The 20,459-nt window shown below is 41.1% G+C and overlaps 1 pseudogene; it reads left to right on the forward strand.

Moving 5' to 3' along the window:
- The first annotated feature begins 5,957 nt into the window (after positions 1-5,957).
- LOC143390180 (DNA-binding protein inhibitor ID-4 pseudogene) lies at positions 5,958-6,472 on the forward strand (annotated as a pseudogene).
- Positions 6,473-20,459: the final 13,987 nt, after the last annotated feature.

Below are 20,459 nucleotides of genomic sequence, written 5' to 3' on the forward strand. Positions count from 1 at the left end.
AAATTTGAATGAGATTCTATAATAAACACAAGAGATTTCTAATAAGCCAGAAAATGATGAGCCCAGTGTGTTGGATGATGGTACAGTCCAAAGAGTTAACATCTTCGTGTCTGAGCTTCTGCAATCCAATCTAATGTCTGAATTACAAAATTGGATTTGATCCACTTGGCAGGCAGGAAAAAAAGATGCATCAGAGACTGAAAGCAGAAAAAACTAGTGACATCTACTTAAAAGCATTGGTATTATGCACCTAACATTATCTTCAGAGCAATCTAAGGAAATCAACAAACTGGACATCACCCCCCCCACACACACACACCATCCCAGTGGTCACAGGTCACAGGCCAGCAGTGTGGGACCCAGGTGATTATACTCTCACTGGATGCCAGGGCAGGGTGTGCACTGGCCCCACTGCCCTGTCCCAGAGTTCCTTCCACTAGATCAAGGTGTCTTCTTAGTGAAGTCAAATGCAAGGTCTCCAAAATGACAACCATGACAATAGGTGGTAATAATCCAAGAATCTGTGCTCACCTCCATACTGAGAATTCACCTGCTTGAACTCCATGATGCTTCCCAAGGAATCTCTGTAGCAGATCACACCTTATCTCTGCCTTTTACAGATGAGCAAACTGAGGCACCAAAAGGTCATGGAATTTATGGTCATTAGTAAACTGTAGGCTGTGACTCTTGGTGCCAACATCCTAATCGATAGCAGACATCAGTCTCAGTCTGATTGCTGCTGCTATAACAGAATATTGCAGATGGAGTAACTTGAAAGGAAAAGAAATTTTATTTTCTCACAGTTGTGGAGGCTGGGAAGCCCCAGGTCAAGAAGCCAGCATCTTTTCTAGCAGTATCCAAAAGGGTGCAACAGAGAGACAAAAGGGGGGCAAACGTCTGTCCTTTTATAAGGAGTATGTTTCCACAACTTGAAATCCATTCCTATGACAGCAGTGTTACCATATCCACTGTGCCTTCATGATCTCATAACCTCTCTGTAGACCCCTCCCGACATGATTGCCTTGGGGGTTCAGTTTCCAACAGGCACCTTTTGAGGATAACTTCAAAATGGTGATACCCCAGCTGGAGAGTTGGATAATCTTACTTATTCTGGAATTCTCCAGCACCAATTCCCAGGATGAGCCCTGGGAACTGAGCTGCATACCTGAGTCCTGACAATTCAAGGCCAACATCCAGATGTGAATATCCACTTTGGTCTGAGAAGCAGACCGAGGAAGATCCTGCATCCAGATGAATAGAAAGAGGCTGTTCTCTGGGCAAAGCTACTAGGAATTAGAGAGATGATTTTCAATTCATTTTGCTTCTCTAGGTGAGGACTTATGGGCTATGTACTTTAATTTTATTTTTAATGTTTATATGACAGAAGAGCTGAGATGCCCCTCTCTCTCTCTCTCTCTCTCTCTCTCTCTCTCTCTCTCACACACACACACACACACACACACACACACACACACACACACACCACAGCTCCCCAAGATGGTGTTACTTTCTTCCATCATTCTATTTTCTGAGGGAACCCTGAGTTGAGCTGTGTGCTTGTTACCCCTAACTAATTAATAGCACCTCTGTCCAACAGCAGGCTGCTGCTCCTCTAATGCAAACTCACAGAGAGCAAGGAACTCAGCACTCCTTCAGGTTGAATTAAGTAAATATAGAGAGAGTATGCAAGAAGGATGGTCCATCTAGCTCAGGAATGGCAAGTGTCAAGTTTGTCAAACGGAATAAAATCACACTGGCCTCCTGAAAAGGCAAGTCAGAGTGCTGAGCCGCAATCTCACCTCTTTGTCTGCTGGGGACACAAAGCCTCAGAGACTTTTTTCAGCAACTCTTCCTGTGATATGAGGTGGTCTAGAAAAATATGCTTTGTGTTGTGCTGTGATGATTACCACTTCTGGGCTGCTGCAGGAGCCAGGAGGAAGCAGAGAGACAGTTTGAATTCCCACACACTGGGATTCTGCAGGCATTTCTGAGTCTATGTTGATGAGGTAACTTCACTGACTCTTGGTGGCAACATCCTAAGCAACAGCAGACATCTGTGTTCGAGAGCAGGTCATGCATTCTGGCATGACTAAGAACATGAAGAGAATTAAAGTACTAGGAGTTAGGAAAGGCCAGTCGGGAGATGGGAGGGATGCCTCACCACACCATCACTGTATTAAACTGCCCAGAACAGAAAGTTAAGTGAAAAACGCAAAGTTTTATTATTATTAATAATGAGAATTCCCCCAAGTTATTCTTAAAGTAGTTTCTTTCAACTCCCATTTCCACTCAAATTGATTTCACTAAAATGTTACCAATCTCTCATCTCATCTCATACCCAGCAGGTACCAGAATTCCTTGAGCTTCCACTACTGGCTGCTCTAAGCCCCTGACAGAAGGGACAGGGAGGTTTGTGAATGTGCCTACCCAGAGAATAACTTCAGGAAACAGTCAGATGGCTCCACATGCCCCCATCTACCTGCCACGAAGAAAACCCCTCAGCCACATGGCTTGCAACAGAGCCAAGTATGTGGTTCCTCCTGCACCACTTGGACCACAGGGGTCGACAGCCCCAAGTGACCCACCCAAAGGCCCTCTGAGCTTTCCAGAATCATATTCCTAATTACTAATAACTTAGCCCCAAATTGGACACAGAGGTTCAATCTGGGATGGCTGCAGGTGAGTTAGTGAAACAGTGTCTGGGATTGTCCACCCTATCAGAGCCCATTATCTCTTGCTCTGTTGGTGCCTGGTTCCAGGATTTATGACCAACCAGCACCAAGGGAGCCCTGGTTAAAACACAGACTCCCAATACCCACCTCCCAGACCTGAGGAACTGGTCTGACATTTCATGAGCACCCCCTTCATGAGGAGGTAGGACAGGACCATAGGCAGGAGTCAGTGGAAGGAACCAACAGGGGCACAGGGAAGGGGCCTGGGGACGTGAAGCAGAACAGCTGGGCTCTTGGAGAATAAACAAGGAATATTTTGTGGTTTTGCTTGGGAATGGCCTGTCACTGTGGATGCTTTCCATATTGGCCAGCATGGGGACAGAAAGATTTTTCTCCTCATAACTCTGTCCCTGTCACAGTCCAGTCACAAACCTATGCTGATCTATGAACAGGGCAGCCTGACCCACCCTTCCTTGACCTCACCTCCGAAGGCCCTGTCCAACCTTTCCACCTCCTGCTTGGGCAGATAAAGTCAGAGAAGAGCCAAAACCATCCTCTAGGGCAAAACGTGTTCATAAAAGCATTGCCCTGGTTCACAGTATTTGAAAGCCCTCCTCCACATTGGCCCTGCTTTTCCCTTCCGGTCCTATGAGTAGCTGGGTTCTTGGCCTCTGGTTCCTTGGCAAACCAAATTACAGCACAGGTAATGGCCCTGGTTGGGGGTGACTTACATGAGCACAGAGATATTGCCAGAGGCCTCTCTGGCCAACCTCAGTTCTGCTTTCCTGGCTTCATGACAAAGTCATCAGACAGCCCACATGCATTTCAGGGGTCAGAAAAAGCCTCTGCCACATGAGGTACCAAGGCAGCAGTAGTGCCCATTTACCCAATGTCCTCCACAGCAGGACTGCTTGTCCAAAATTCTGCATATAGTATTGATTGCAAGCCTGCAATATACGCAGTGTTCCGTAGCTTAGAAAAGTGGGTTTCAGAGAAATTCAGAGTGCCTCTCCCAAACCAAGCAGCTAGCAAGTGAATTATTGGTGTTTCACTATTCCAATAAACTAGACTCTTTTCAAGTACTGAGATATGGTAGATGTGTCAAAAGTGTGGGTGGGGTTGGCTTCCCTTGAGGCCCTCTCCAAGTCTTGCAGGTGGCCACGTGGCCTTCCCTGTGCCATGCATGCTGGTTTCTCTTCCTCTTCTTCTAAGGACAACAGGCATATTGGATTAGTGTCCCATCCTTCTGACCTTACTTAACCTCAGCTACCTCTTTAGAGGCAATGTGTCCTACTGCAGTGACACTACAGCTTAAGGCTCAAAATGTGAATTTGGGGGAAGATCACAATTCAGTCTGTAAAGCTCGGCAGTAAGAACACATTCCAAGAAAAAAAAAAGAGTATTCAAACACACCTCTTTACAATGATCAAATTTGAAATCAGCTGATAATTATTCCATCACCAATTCTTCTCTAATTAAAAAAGATATTTTCAGCAGCTGGAAGAATTTGTCCCCTTACAATCTCTCTTTGTGGTCTTGGGGATTGAACCCAGTAGTGTTTTACCACTAAGCCACATTCCCAGCCCTTTTTACTTAGTATTTTGAGACAGGGTCTTGCAAAGTTCCTTAAGACCTCACGAATTGCTGAGGCTGGCTTCAAAGTTGTGATCCTCCTGCCTCATCCTCCTTATTCACTGGGTTGACAATAGTGTGACATAATGCCTGGTTCCATACAAGGTCTTGAATGAATCAGTGATGCAAAAATGTATTTTAATATGGCACTTTGAAAAAGAGATCAAACTGGGCTGGGAATATAGCTCCATGATAAACACTTGTCTAGTACATGCAAGGCCCTGGGTTCAATCCCCAGTACACAAATGATAATAATTAATAAACTAAATTGAACAAAAAAGACATCAAATGACATTTTATAATTTTTCACTCTTATTTAAATTATTTTCACTTGGGGTCAATAGTTTTTTTTATTACTATTTTATTTGTATTCATTTAATCTGCTGAGCATTTATATGGGAATGATAAAAATGTTTTACATTCTCTACAAACTCTCTGCTCTAGGAAGATCTTACCCATCTCCACAGCAGTTGTGTGTCACATTAGTTCTTTACCTTTGTATTAGTTCTTTACATTTGACACTTAACCCTAGTGTGACTTTTGGTGTTGATCCAAGATCTACATCATTGTAAGATTATAATGTTCTTTAGGGCCAGGAAGACAAGCCTCGCCCTTATTTGCACAGTGTACATCCTCAAATATTTGCTGAACTTGGGACCACTTATCTAGATCCAGAAGCCAATCCACAGAATTATTTAAATGGTTCTTTCTGTCAAATAGTCATTCAGCGATTGTTTTCTGCACTTTTACTCTGCTAAATTTTTTTACTGGTCTTGACAAAATTTCAAGATGATATTGATGAGACAAAAAATAGAGCTTGATTGAGAAGATTATTGCACAAATGCAGATGCAGGGAGCCCACAGGGTGCTGTGGTCCACAGGAAAGTCTAAGGGAGCTAGCAGGATACCTGTTCCACTTCACTGCAGTATGTGCTCAGAGAAATATCATCCAAAGACAGGATGATATCAAGCTGATTGCAGAGCTGAGCACTGCTTCAAGGTGGCCACCTGCCTGTGGTTCTAAACCCTGGCAGCCCATCAGAGTCACTGACAGACAGGGCTTGGGAAGGAAATGCTCGTAGGGCCCACCCCAACCCAATGAACTCACAACCCTGGGGCTGGACTCACAAGTGGACTTTGTTATGCTCCCTGGGTGATCTAGCACACAGCCAACTTGTTAGTCAGTGAGTTTGGGTGGGGGGAGCTCAGCAGGGGCTGAAGCATTCAAGAACCCATCTTCTTCCTGATTTCTTTCCCTCTATCTTCCTCTTCCTCAGTTCATTCCAACCCTCACCCAGAGAACTTAAACTCAAGGAGCACAGGGGAGGAGGATGGTCAACTGGAGATGAGCCCCACCACCACCATTATATGGGATGTATGGCATTATCTGGAAATGCTCTTAATGGCCACTCCTGGTGAAGCAGAGTTACAGGTTCAGGCAGAGTGTCGCCCACTGAGCAGAGATTTCCCAAAACCGGAGCGACCTTTCCATCAATTGTTGGGCTCGGGATCACCGGGAGCCCCGAACGCGCAGAGCGCTAAGGTAAGGGGAGAGGAGCAGGCCGCAGGCGGGGGCCGAGCGGAGCTTGCCTACCTCCCTCGCTCGCCCCAACAAGTCCTTTCGGGCAGGGCGCAGGGCTCAGGGCGCGCGCGATGAAAGCGGTGAGCCCGGTGCGCCCTTCGGGCTCCCTATTTCATGTAACAGTCTCATGCCAGGTGAGACTGTTGAGGTATTGGTCTCCATTGGGCTGCAGCAGTGGGGAGCTGGCGCTGTGCTGTCTGGCTCAACACGGCCACAGGGCGGCGGCAGCGCGCTGCAAGGTAGCCAAGGCGGCGGCCAAGGAGCCGGCGCTGTGCCTGCAGTGCGATATGAACCACTGCTACAGTCGCCTGCGGAGGCTGGTGCTCACCATCCCGCCCAACAAGAAAGTCAGCAAAGTGAAGATCCTGCAGCACGTTATCTACTACATCCTGGACCTGCAGCTGGTGCTGGAGACGCACCCCGGCTCTGCTGCAACAGCCACCACCGCCCGCGCCGCCACACCCACCTGGCCAGATCTTGTCCGGCAGCGCCGCCTGGGACCCCGCTCACTGTGCTCAATACCGACCCGGTGAAAGGCCCGGTGGCAGCTGGAACCAACGACAAAGGGGATGCAGGAGGGTGGTAGCAGGGTGGCGGGAAGCGGGCGTTCCCTCTCTTCAGAGTGGGAGCCGGCCGAGAATGACAGCCCCCAGTTGCTCTCCTGCAGCCCTTGCAAACTCCCAGGTAGGAGGAGTGTGCACACTAGATGAAGAGGATCTGCTCATCGCAGATACAGCAGGAGCAATTACAACGCAGCAAAAATGTCCAGGCAGCCATTCTGCTGTGCGCTCCGTGGCCATTTCTCCTGCACTTGGGCCCTAACTTTGCTGACACCGCTGGGGCAGCTTCTGCATTGCTCACAGGGCAAGAGGCTGCTGCAGTTGGCAATGTGCCTCACCTGCTCCTCAACATCGCCACGGCTCATCAAAGGCCATTAATCAAGCATTTACTTTTAAATCTAAACAGTTCTAGAAACACAAATTTCTGGCACAGTGGCCCTAGCCTGCCTAGGGTTGCGAAAACCCAGCAAATTTGCTGCTGACATTCCTCGGGTTACAAGCCACCTAGCCCTGCCGGCAGTGCGAGTCATCTGCTGCCCTCTTTTGAATCTTAGGGCACACTGCACCCTAAGAAGGGCCAATGGCCTGAAGAAGGTCTCTTCCCCCTGTCAGGGGGCAGCTTCAACCTGGCTGATCCATGCTGGCATAGGGCTCTAACTCTCCCTGGGAGCACTACTTTCTCTGAAGGTGCACCTCTGCGGTGAAAGCAAACCGGAGTCTAAAGCAGTAAAGGAATTAAAAGACATGAGGTTATGTTTTGTTTTTTTCATTTTTAAATTTATTGATATATAATTGACTGATAAAATTGTATGTATTTAATGTATGGAATCTGGTGTTTTGCTATGCATATACAACGTGAAAGGGTCACTGCAATCCAGTTAAGCGACACATCCCTCACATTACTCTTTGTGTATGTGTGCTGAGACACTCAGAAAATATTCAGTACCTGACACAGTACTGTCAACGCCAGTTGCCTTGCCATGCGTTAGAGCTCTAGAACTTCATCCTGTAGGACTGGGACTTGGAACCCTTGGGCCAGCATCTTCTTATTCCCTAACCCTTTCCCCTCAACCAACTTTTATAAGTCTAAGCTCTACTTTATGAGTCTTGATAGTCTCAATGCCATGTTCAGGTGGAGGAGGCATCTCTCTGGGCCTGGCTCACTTCACTTCACACTGTCCTTCTGGCTCATACCTGTTGTCACAAATGGCAGCATGTCCTTCCTTTTTTTGAGGCCAAATAATATTCCATTGGGTGTGTGTGTATGTGTCTGTGTGTGTGTGTATATATATATATATATATAAATAATATTCCATTGGGTGTGTGTGTGTGTGTCTCTGTGTGTGTGTGTGTGTGTGTGTGTGTGTGTGTGTATATATATATATATATATATATATATATATATATATATATGCCACATTTTACTTATCCACTCCTCCACCAGAGAACATTTAGTTTGTTGTTCCACATTAGATATTATGAATAATTTCTTTTCTTAATCCATGTTTTCACCCAGAAGGCTTCCCCTCTGGCCTAATTTATTTAATGCCCTAAAGTGCCCAAGCATTGCAGGACACATTTCTTGAGCCTCTCCAGTGGGTCTTTTCCGTGCAGGACAGCAGTGAGGTGAGGTCCTCACAGATCCTGACCTGCTTCACTCATGCAGCTCCTCCACACAGCACCCTGCAGCCTGCTGCCTGTCTCTCCACCAGCTGTGTCTGCTGTCAGCCCCCGCCCCCATCCCCATGCTCCTGCTGCCATTCCCCCCCAACCCCACCCCCATGCTCTGGTAATCTGGGCCCCCTTCCCTTACCCTCCCTGATCACATCTCAGCCTTCTTGCCCCTAGTCAATCCCTTACTCCCAAAGAATGCACAAAGGAGCAGGTCAGAATGTGTTCCTGAGAAATAGAATGAAAGAAGACATTGATTGCCACCTTCTCCTCAGGGTCAGGGGGTTATGTGGAGGACAAGAAAATGGCATCAAGGTAGTGCCAGGAAAATCAGGAGGCGACTTGTCTAAGATCTTGGCCATGGCAGTCTCATTTTGAGAATGGCCACACCACAACCATGGAAATGCAGATCCTGGTGGAAAAAATGGTGATGGCACACTCCTCTTCCTGGGGGAAGAAATGCTGGAATTTTCTGATCTCCCAATCAGACCATTAGAAAGTTAACATGCACCCAGAATGCAGACACCCTCCCTGTCCCTGGGCAAATGTCCCTCTGCATCATGGCCCACTCCCTAGGCACACATCTTGTGAACTGAACAGGGTCCTCAACATAGTCGGGCATGCACAGTTTGGCTTTGCTACCTACCACTGTCTTGGAATTCTTAATGATTTCTGAACAAAGAACTTCACTTTCCTGTTTATGTTTGCCCCTCAGAATATGTAACTGGTCCTGCCCAGCACTCAGGGATGGCCGGTCCTGTGGCACCCTGTCCCTGCTGAGATGGATGTCTTCTCTGCAATTCCCAGATCTCTCTGGTCACTTCCTACATTCAAGGCAAGAAAAAAAGGAGAGTTCAATATTCATATAGCGGTATCCCTTTTTCTGGAGGAAACAAAAGCTTTCTCAGAAGTACTCTAACCAGCTTATATACCTTGTGTTCCCAATCCTTAACAGAACATGACACCTTGTAAGTGACCATTAAATGCTACAAAATGTTTTTACATTAGCAATCTGGTCAACTAAACTCTGGCCTTAGAAAGTCAGACCAGAGGGGAGATAAATGTAAAATCAAAATACAAAGCAATCAAAAGCCTCTCATTCCAGTCAGGCAAGTGACTCATGCCTGTAATCCTAACAGCTCAGGAGTCTGAGACAGGAGGATCATGAGTTAAAGCCAGCCTCAGCTACTATGAGGAACTAACCAACTCAGTGAGACCCTGTCTCTAATAAAATACAAAATTGGGCTGGGGATGTAGCTCAGTGGTTGAGTGTCCCTGGTACCACCCACCCCCACAACAACAACAACAACAACAACAAAAAACTCTTATTCCTCTTTGAAAGTAAATCATAAGTAACTAAAGCGAGACATATTTCAATATTCTTTCTTTCTTGCTAGTACTTTAAAATGAACAAAAGAGGCTTCAATGATATACAGCTGATGATGTTTCTGTTCAAATAAAGTAAAAAGAACAAAGATAAAATAAGTGGTTGATAAATTTTTGTTGTAAAGGTTTTCCTGGTGAAATACAGATAAAAAGGAAATAAATATGCAATGTTTTCAGGGAGGGAAAATAAAGTTAAAAAAAAAATCCAGAAGCTCGGTAGATGTGCAAAATCTCAGACCTCAACCCAAACCTCCTAAAAATAAAAAGTATGTTTTAGTAAGATTCCCAGGGAATTTGTAATGTGCCCTTCTTTTTATCCTTTTTTCACCCTCAATTTTAATTATATTGTCATATAAAAAGTGTTCTATTATTTCACATAAACCTAGGAAGGATTCTCAATGTTATTATAATTATTTATATGACATTTATATAGAGCTAAGTAATATGGTGTGATCTAAGGTAAGGAAATGTATAGTCTGCCTCCATTTACATTCTATTTAGGCATCAGGGTTTCTCAATGTTCACACTATTGACATTTGGGGACCCATTGTTCTTTGTTATGAAAAGCAGTCCTGTGCAGTGTAGGCTGCTTAACAGCATTCCTGGCCTCCTGTTACTAGGTGCCACTAGCAATACCCACTCTAGTTGTAAAAAACAAAAGTGTTCCTAGATATTGCCAAATTTCCCCAGGGGACAAAATAGTCCTGATTGAGAAATAATGCTATACATTAAAAGTTTGCCATTTGACAAAGAATCTTCCAAGTAGTGCTAATTTCTTTCTCTTTCTCCTTTTACTTCTTAGTTTATACCCAGATCTACTGTTTACTATATTCCATGTGATTCTCTTAGCTTGGATTTGTTTCTTCATTTTGTTTCTATTTTTCTTTGAATAATTTTTCAGTAGAGGTTGTGTGGATAGGAAACTTAACAAGTTGACTCAGTATGGAGATCAATATTCAGTAACTCTGGCTCATCCCATGTTGCTAATGTGAAATCTGATACCAGTATTATCATTTCTCACCTATTTGGGTATAAATCTGCTATCTTAGTGTGGGTTAGGTTATGTGAAACTGTCAATATTTTACCATTCTTTTTACTACAACCCAACAATTTAGTGTGGTTTAATCTAATTTGCCTTCTATTTTTCTTGCTTATTCTATACTTCCTTTTTCCCTTTAGTCACCTTCTTTGGGAATTTTTGTTTGTTTGCGTGCTATTTTATTTTTCTCCATCAGTTTGAATGTATACCTTCTTTTAGTATTAATGATTTTACTAGAAATTATAACATGCATCACTGACTTGCCAAAATCTAGTGGCACATGGTATTTTTACCTTCTTCCAGACAATTCTAACACCTGGGCATTCTTTCACTCCAATTGCTCCCCGAACCTGATGCTTTGGATGTATATATGAACCCACAAGAAAAAAAAACAGTTATTATTATGTATCATGTTTATTTAGATTTATTCCCCTGATTTTGCATTTTGCTTGCTTTCTTCCTGTATCTCTTGATTGTCACCTGGGACTATTCCTTTAATCCAAGGAGGGGGTGTGCACATTTTAGACCAGTTCCCATTGTCAATCTGTGAAGTTTTGTTTACTTGAGATCCTCTTATCCCACCTTTATTCTAGATGGATATTTGGCTGGTTATAGGATTATAGTTTGTCAAGTATTTCTTTTATCACATCACATCACTATCCTGGTTTCGATCTCTGCTCTGCAGAATTTGGTATCAGTCTTACTTTGTTACTTTCCCAATAATCCTTTTCTCTTGCTAGTATTAAGATTTTCTCCTTGTCTTTCTATAGTTTCATTATATTTGATACTTTCTCTCCTTCCTTACCTCCTTCTCTGCCCCCTCCCCATTCTTTCTCCTTCTGGGAATTCAATGTACATGTGGAATCTATATGGATGTCTTTTATCAGGAAAATTTTTCCAATAACTATCTCTTGAATACAATATTTCCATCATGTTCACAACACTATCTTTTATACTTGCACCATTAATTTATAGCACCAAGAAAATAAAAAATAATCTCGCAGCCAATTAAATAAACTTTAACATATACCTCTGTAATTCACATTTTCCTTATATTTTATGTAGAAATTATCTTTTATTAGAACAATTATGCTACATACACATATTTCATTGTTCATGCCTGTATTATGGTTCTCCAGATAAATATAACCACACACACATTTCATCCTCTTGAGAGAAAGGGAATGGGAACACAAGTGTATTTTATGAAATTGACGTACATGGTTGTGAAAGGTTGACAAGTTCAAAATTTGACAGGGAGGAGACGAGAAGAATTAAAATGCTATTCCAAAGGCAATCTGTTGGAGGATTCCCATTTGCTTGGGAGAGGTCAACATTTTCTTCTGTTTGGATTTTCAATGGATTGAAGAGGCCTACATAAATTGTTGGGAAAAACATTGCTCAAAATCTACTGATGGAAGTAAAATACTCAACCAAAAACATCATCACAGAAACAAAAATGTTTCCTCAAATATGTGGGCTCTATGGCCCAGCCTAGTTGACAGATAATCACAATACCCAATAAGGAAAATATCCACAAAATAAATTGCCACATTTTGTCTACTGTCTGTGTGGGGTATTTCCTCAAAGCTTCCATGAAAGAACTAAAAACCATCAGTTATGGACTCTTCATCTGGCTTTGGACGTATGTAGAAGTAGCCTATTACTGACTTCTTAGAAAACATATCTGCTTGATCCCCTTCATCTCTTTCCCATGACTATTAACTTTGTAGGGCATGAGAAGAGTGCTTCATTATTGTATCTGGGATTTTATTCCAAACCACTGACCCCCTTTCTAGCCATGCTTACATTTTTTTCCTTTTCTTTTCTTTTTGGTACAGGGGATTTACCCCAGGAGCACTCTACCACTGAGCTAAGGGTCTCACTAAGTTGCTTAGGGCTTCTGAGTTGCTGAGGTTGGCCTCTGACTTGAAATCCCCCTGCATCAGCTTTCAAGTCACTGGGATGACAGGTGTGTACCACTGTGCCTCACCATGCTTATAAACTTTTGATATGCATTAAGACACAGGCAATGAGCATTGACAACTGCTGCCCAGTTTTAGTAAAAATAATATTCTATCAATTTTTTTCTTATTGTAATTTATTCTAATTTGTTATATATGACAACCAAATGTGATTCAATTACACATATAGAGCACAAATTTTCATGTCTCTGAGAATAAAGAGACATGAAAAAATAGAGTCACACCACTAGTGTCTTCATACTGTACTTAGGGTAATGATGCTCATCTCATTCCAAATGCATTTCTTACCCCCATGCTGCCTCCCTTCCCCTCCCTCCCCTTTGCTCTATCTAAAGTTTGTCTATTATTCTCAAGCTTCCTCTATCCCCATTATGAATCAGTATCCTTATATCAGAGAAAACATTCAGCATTTAGATTTTTGGAATTGTGTTACTTCACTTAGCATTTTATTCTTCAATCCATCCATTTACCTGCAAATATTATGATTTTATTCTCTTTTAATGCTGAGTACATTCTATCAATTTTAAGAAACATCCTGATTTCAGAAAAGGCAAAATGTGAAGAGTATATGTATCAGCAATGAAATTTTGTATAACTTCTGCCCTCTATCTTTTCATCTGAGACTTCAATTAAATGAATGCTAAACTTCCTATGTACTTAAGTACCTCCCTCCCTCCACTTATTTTTCTTTCTTTTTTTCTTTTTTCCCTAATTAAATACATTCTTTGGGTCTTTAATTTTTCTTATTGCAGGCCTGGGCTGTGTCTCAGTGGCAGAGAGTTCGTCTCCCATGTATGAGGCCCTGGGTTCGATCCTCAGCACACATAAATAAATTACAGTTACTGTGTCCACCTGCAACTAAAAAAATATTTAAAATTTTTTCCCTATTGCATTTTTCAGTTCTTGAATTTCCCCTTGTTTCTTTTGAATATTAGTAATATTTTAATATGGTTTCCAGTTACTTTCAGAGATTTTTATGTTTGTCTTTTATCCCCAGAATTATTGTAGGTATTGTTTTACAGGTATATTTCTACAGAGGGCAAAGGTCTTTTAAAAAATAAATGAATTCACTCTGTGGAATAAAAGCCACATTATACAACATGCAACCACAAACAGTATACACAAAACAGATAGTAAAGGACTGATATGATGAATTCTACTATCAGTTTTTATTTCTTTCCTGCTAAGAAAGTGGTAGAACATAGTGTTTACAAGCAAAGTTAATTAGACGAACATGTGCTTAAGTTCTGCCCATGTAATCTTGGTCAGTTACTTTATTTCACTGAATAACAGTAGTGATCACAAAGAGTCATCTTGGACCAAACTAGAGTAAGTGTGGAGAGCATATGTAAAGCATAATGAATACATGTAGTATCATCATCATTGGTAATAATCAGTCCTCATCTGGGACAGTCACTCATGCAGCACTGGTACTGGGTTATCTCATGTTTCTTCCAGGAACTTTCCACTGAGTCTTAAGCTTAGCCAATGCATTTGCCCCAAAGCTTTTACTTATGGTATATATTTATTTTCTAAGATTTTATGCACGGATGTGAAACCTAGAAAGCCTGGCTTTCTTTTATTCTGTCGAGCAAAATGCTAGCCATGCATCATGCTGCAGTTCTCTCTTTCTCTCTCTCTCTCTCTCTCTCTCTCTCTCTCTCTCTCTCTCTCTCTTTCTCTCTCTCTCTCTCATAGAAGAATGCTTGTCTGAAGGAGCCTTGGCAATTGGAAAGTAGAGAAGAGGGAGGGAAAGGTTGTTGGAGAAGTTCAAAAAGAACATCTGAAGTCCCTCTGGCAATACAAGCCACTTCATAAACAGGATCCAAATTGGAAACAGATCTTCCAGTGCTGAAAAAATGGAGGTGCTGAGAGAACTCCTGGACCAATCCACACACCTGCCCCCATAGATTTGCTCAAATGTCACTTTCTGACCACTGGATAAGAGTGTACTTCCTTCAAGTCTCCTTTCCTTATTCTTCATTGTACATATTCCATTTATATTCTTTACTATATGCTTATTTATTCATTGATATGGGATGTCAGTTCCAGGAGAGCAGGGACTTTGCTGTGCTCCCTGCTGTATCCTTGGCATCTAGAACAGTACCCAGACAACTCAAGGTGCACACTAAGTGTTTGTTCAATGAATGAATAAGTGTTAAATACAATAAAATGTACTTAATAATACAATAATAATAACTAACCTCTATGAGTGGTTCTATATGCCAGCATTGTGCTAAGTATTGACATACATTATCACCTCAAATTCTTCAACAGATAATTCTCCCCATGCAGTGGTACAGGAGGAAACCAGAGTTACATCCCATCATTCCATTCTCCATGAGGCAGTGCTTGGCTTAGGGGTAGAATTCATAGTATCAAAGAGAAGCTCAGAATCTGATGGTTGGAGGAGAAACTCCTTTCTTCTGGATAAGAAGCAGGAAGCATGAGGTATAGGATACCACAAAAATTGTTCCACTACCACAGACTCAGCTTAAGGATGAAACCAATAAGAATGCAAAGGAAAGAGAGGGAAATAAATTGGGTCCATGCTGACATCATACAGCTGCTCCTTTTTTAGGTGCCTTCCTTGAAAGTTCAATCTATAGCTCAATAAACTTCATGAAATCCCTTGCCATAAGCCTGACACAATTCTGGGCATCAGGACAGATACAAAGAATACTAAGACATTGTGTTGTCTACCAGATTCTAGAAGCTCACAGTATAGCTCAGGAATTTGACATGTTAACAATATATTGAAATGAATTTCTGTGGTAATAGAGACATCAAGTAGAGGTGGCCATGGGAGTAAGTGTGGTTAGATATCTCACATCAGACATAAAGTAATTACAGTCCTCTATTCTTTCTTATCTTTCAATGCTTCTTGAAATAATATTAAATTATACATAAACTGCTTACTATATGTTAGACACTGTATGCAGTGTTTTTTATCTACAGTGTCTCTTAATCCTCAAAAAAAGCCAGATCTAACTTCTCTCCTTCACTCTACAGATGAAGGAACAGAATAAAAGAGAGCCTCAATAATTTGTATTAGAGCCCACAGCTACTAAATAATACCTACCTGGGTTAGTTGAGATATTTGCAATTGCAAGTAACACACACACACACACACACACACACACACACACACACACACACTGGATTAAATAATCAAGGGAATTTATTAGTTTATATTAATAAAATAAATAGAACAAAGTTCAGGTAAGGTTTGGTTCAGCAACTGTATGGTGTCGGGCATGAGCCCAACTTATTTCCTTCTCTTTCCTTTGCATTCTTATTAGTTTCAACCTTAAGCTGAGTCTGTGGTAGTGGAACAATTGCTGTGGTATCCTGCTTCAGGATACCACATGCTTCCTGCTTCTAATAAAGAAGAAAGAAGTTTCTCCTCCAACCATCAGATTCTGAGCTTCTCTTTGACACTATGAATTCTACCCCTAAGCCAAACACTGCCTCATGGAGAATGGAATGATGGGAAGTAACTCTCATTTCCTCCTGTATCACTGCATGAGGAGAATTCTCTGTTGAAGAATTTGAGGTGATAATGTATGTCAATACTTAGCACAAGGCTGGCATATAGAACCACTCATAGAGGTTAGTTATTATTATTGTTATTATTAAGTACTTTTTATTGTATTTAACACTTATTCATTCATTGAACAAACACTTAGTGAGCACCTTGAGTGGTCTGGGTACTATTCTAGATATCACGGCTACAGCAGGGAGCACAACAAAGTCACTGTTCTCCTGGAACTGACATCCCATATCAATGAATAAATAAGCATATAGTAAAGAATATAAATGGAATATGTACAATGAAGAATAAGGAAAGGAGACCTGAAGGAAGTACACTCTTATCCAGTGGTCAGAAAGTGACATTCAAGCAGAAGATTGAATTAAATGAGTCTGAGAGCCAAGTGGGTATCTGGGCAGCAAACATTCCCAGATGAGTGAGCAACAAGTGCTTTTAATCCAGTGTTTGCTTCTAGCTTTGGGGGATCCAGGATAATGCAAGAATCATAGGGGATTTTCTGACAGTGTGAACAATTCACAGTAGAATGCCTGTAAGTCACTATAACATTTTGTGTGTTTTAAAGTCCACAGCCTCTATCTCTGCTACTACTTGAGAAACAAGGAGGCTTCTTCTACTTTTCTTCTTCCAACTTCACAAACCAACATTTTTTATTTAATGTTTGTTAGTGCTCAGCTAGCAGGGTTTCAGAATAACATACTGCCCCCGCCGCCATATTTGCAATCCCTTCACTATATGAGAGAGCTTAGGAGGGGAAAGTGGAGCTGAATTGTCAAAAAGACAAAGGCATTGATGGGGACATCAATTAATTATATATATATATATATATATATATATATATATTTATATAATATATATTACATTAGAGGATTAGAAGGATAATATGCTGCCTTATACTTCTTTAATGAATACCATTTTACTCAATTCAGGTTTGGGTAGGAAACTAGGTTGCTGTCAATTTAAAAGTTAATTTCTGGCATGTGCCCAGGACTTGAATTTTGGATGATAGAAACTTCATTAATTTTCAGTCCTATCTGTGAGCATGATAAGGTCAAGGAACTCTTAAAAACTCAAAATGCATGCTCAGTTATTTTAGGTGTTGGGCCACTCCACTGACATACTATTGGTGTGCCCCAGGACTGAAGTAACACCCATTTCTTGTAAATAGTGGCAAAATATCAGGAGTTAGTCTTTCTGGGTTTTGCCTGCAAACAGGCAATACATTCTTCAGGTGTGGGAAAACAGTAAAAAACTTGGGGATAAGACTGTGGCTGATAACAGACAGATCAGGGTCTATGTGTATACCTGACTCAGGGTGAGTACAGCTTAAAAAAATAAGAGGAGCTACATCCCAGTAAATTCATCAGATGTGGAAAATGCATTTAATACACTTAACCTAGCAAACATCACAGCTTAACCTAACCTTCCTTAAATGTTTTCAGAACACTTAATTATCCCACAGTTAGGGGAAAATCATCTAACACAGAGCTTATTTTATAATAAAATATTGAATGTATCATGTAATTAGTTGAATACTGTGCTAACATTATGAAAAAATGGGTATGCTTTGGTATCATGGTAATGTCAAAAAAATTATAAGCCAAACCATTTTAAATTGAACATTATCTGCATTGAGAAGATTGCTTAGAGCCATTGCCAAGTAGGAATGACACATGGCAATTTCTTTGTCAGCCTACCCAGTGTTGCTTAGAGGAAGGACTCTCCATATTGGACCCAGGTCATTTGCAGTGACATTGCATGTAAAGTGACCTTGCTCAAGGACCAGGGCAGATCCGGGTTTAGGGCAGATCAGGGTTTATGGCTCTCCTTGGGTTTAGGGCAGTTCCAGGTTTAAGGTGTACCCTGCTGGGAATAGGGCGTATCCTGCTGCCTCAGGCATGCCCGCTCCTGGAGTTCCCCTTGAGTTCTCTCGGGATTCACAGAGTATTTGGGATTTTGCCCCAGAACGTGTTGGTAGAGGGCCGGTGTAAGTTCAGGAATAAAGAATTGCTGTTTGAATCTACAAAGCTGTGAGTGGCTCGTGATTTTGTGCCCAACCAGACAGTCACTGTCCTGTGACATCATGATTATATGATGCCCATAGAAGTTCATTCTGCTTATTTTCACTGATTACAGCTTCTTATCATTTCCTGACTTTAAAAAAATCTGATCCTTCATTTAACACAAGTTTAGTACAATTGATTGTTCTTCAAGTGTATTGATTGTTCTGTGCTAGACTTTTGACTTTACATTATCCCAATGAAATGAAGGTTAAAATATGCATAGTGCTTTTATTTTCATTGTACAAATATCGCAATTATAAGAGGAAATTTCTTTAGTTGTTTTAATAATTAATGCCATATTTCACAACCTTTGTTTGCAAAAGCAGGCAGTCAAGCCTTAATAAACCATGTAAACAAATACTCTGGGGAAAGCAATGCTAGTCTCCAACTTTATATCTGCCACCAAAGAGGGCAAGTTGTACAGTATGACATCTACCACCTGACAAACTGAAGGCCTGTTGAAATGTACCTTCTTATTGAAAGGTACTCTTGCATCTGTTCAGGCCCCAATAACTTCCTATTTATAAAATAAATCACCAAAAAATGATGGAAATGGTTGACATGAATTCAAATGTAGACCTGGGATACAGATGTTCAACCTTCATCACTGCACAACTCTGTGAAGACAGGGTTAATGCCTTCTTCATTGTTAAGTATTACAAAACTACTGTACCCTCTAAGATCTTACCTTTTCTCTTTCAATTAGAAGACAATTAATCTATACCCAGAGTTAGGATTTTGTCCTTTCTAACATTTCTAAATGTCACCAATCAAAACTTTATTTAATAACACTTAGAAACTGTAACTAAATTCTTCATGCTTCATTATCCTAATAAGTCTGTAGACTTACAAATCTGGGAAAATAGTGAAAATTTTAAAAATACATCTCTTCAATCATAGGAAATTTTTATGAATAAACTTCAATTCAGTACTCTAAGTTCAAATAAAACATTCTTAGCTTATAAAGCAGAAATAAGAATATTTGAAATTTGATTTTCACAGAACTTTTTAGGAGTCTGTGCTTATAAGATACAAACAAGCAAACAAAATAATAAATCACTATATAATGTATTAAAAGTGAAGCAATACTTCTATTATATACCACATTTCATGCTTAAGTCAACTGTCAAGGGGCAGATCATTGGAAAACTCATTTAATATAAACTCTATTATACTTCATGAAAATCTCATGGGGCAAATGTCCCACATGATGAACTTAAAAAGCAGGTGAGGCAAAAAGGGATATTGCTCAGTGGTAGAGCAGTTTGCCTAGCACACACAAGACCATGGAGTCAATCCCAAGCACTTAAGGGGTAAAAATAAAGCAAATGAAATTAACTGATTTAGTTGATTCAAGATGTGAGAAAAAAACAAAAACAAAAACGATAGAGCACAACATTATTTTCTACCAGTTTTAAACTAATACACTAATGTATGTTAAGGAACAATGTTAAGGAACAAGAATAAATTGGATTTTATGAAATATCTAATTTCCCTCACACAAAATGATACACATTTTAATAAGGAAAAAAATGACATTAAATAGATGCCACCCATGAATATAATTGTTATATAATTACACAGAACCATTTAAATCAGCAATGTGATCATTAAGTGTTCCATTTCAAAACCATATCTATTGCTATGACCTTTACTGGGCAAAAACGAGGTTGTTTACAACTCATTAAGATGACCCCAAAATGGGAGCCCCTGGGATGCATACTCAGCACAGAGAGAGGGCAGTTTGTCCTTCCCATTTGAACTCCAGTGAACTGGCCATTTACTGCATAGCTCTCTATTTCCTCAACACTACAGCTCAATACTACAGCGCCCAGAGGAACACGGAGCAATAAATAGTATTGTAACACTCAATTATGCTCCCAGAGGGCAGAGGGCTTCTAGAGAATTCTAAAACAGAACCCCTCTCTTTTGCATGAGAAAAATTAGAAAGCTCTCTTTTCTTTCCTAAATAAACATAGGAGTCCTTGAAACATACTAGCTTGTTTTCTAACGCAAAGCTTCTGTTGTTAAATTTAACAGTTTTCCAGAGACCTTTGAGACCCTCAAAGAATAGACATGTAGGGTCTGGTTACACAGTATCTAATATTTGAAGACTTATAAATGTGTTTTGGACCTACATTTTATTTTCATGACACTGAGTAAAATAGAGTGCTCAGAGCTATCCTCATTCTTAAATGAAGAGACTCAAGCAGAGAGCTCAGCCCAAGGCTGCAGATCACTGACTCAAACAGGGCCAAGGCGAGCACCTGCCTTGGACTGCTCAAGGCTGTGCATTGACCTGAGGGATCTCGATGCACT

Source organism: Callospermophilus lateralis, unplaced genomic scaffold (assembly GCF_048772815.1).
Source record: "Callospermophilus lateralis isolate mCalLat2 unplaced genomic scaffold, mCalLat2.hap1 Scaffold_300, whole genome shotgun sequence".
NCBI classification, from domain to species: domain Eukaryota; kingdom Metazoa; phylum Chordata; class Mammalia; order Rodentia; family Sciuridae; genus Callospermophilus; species Callospermophilus lateralis.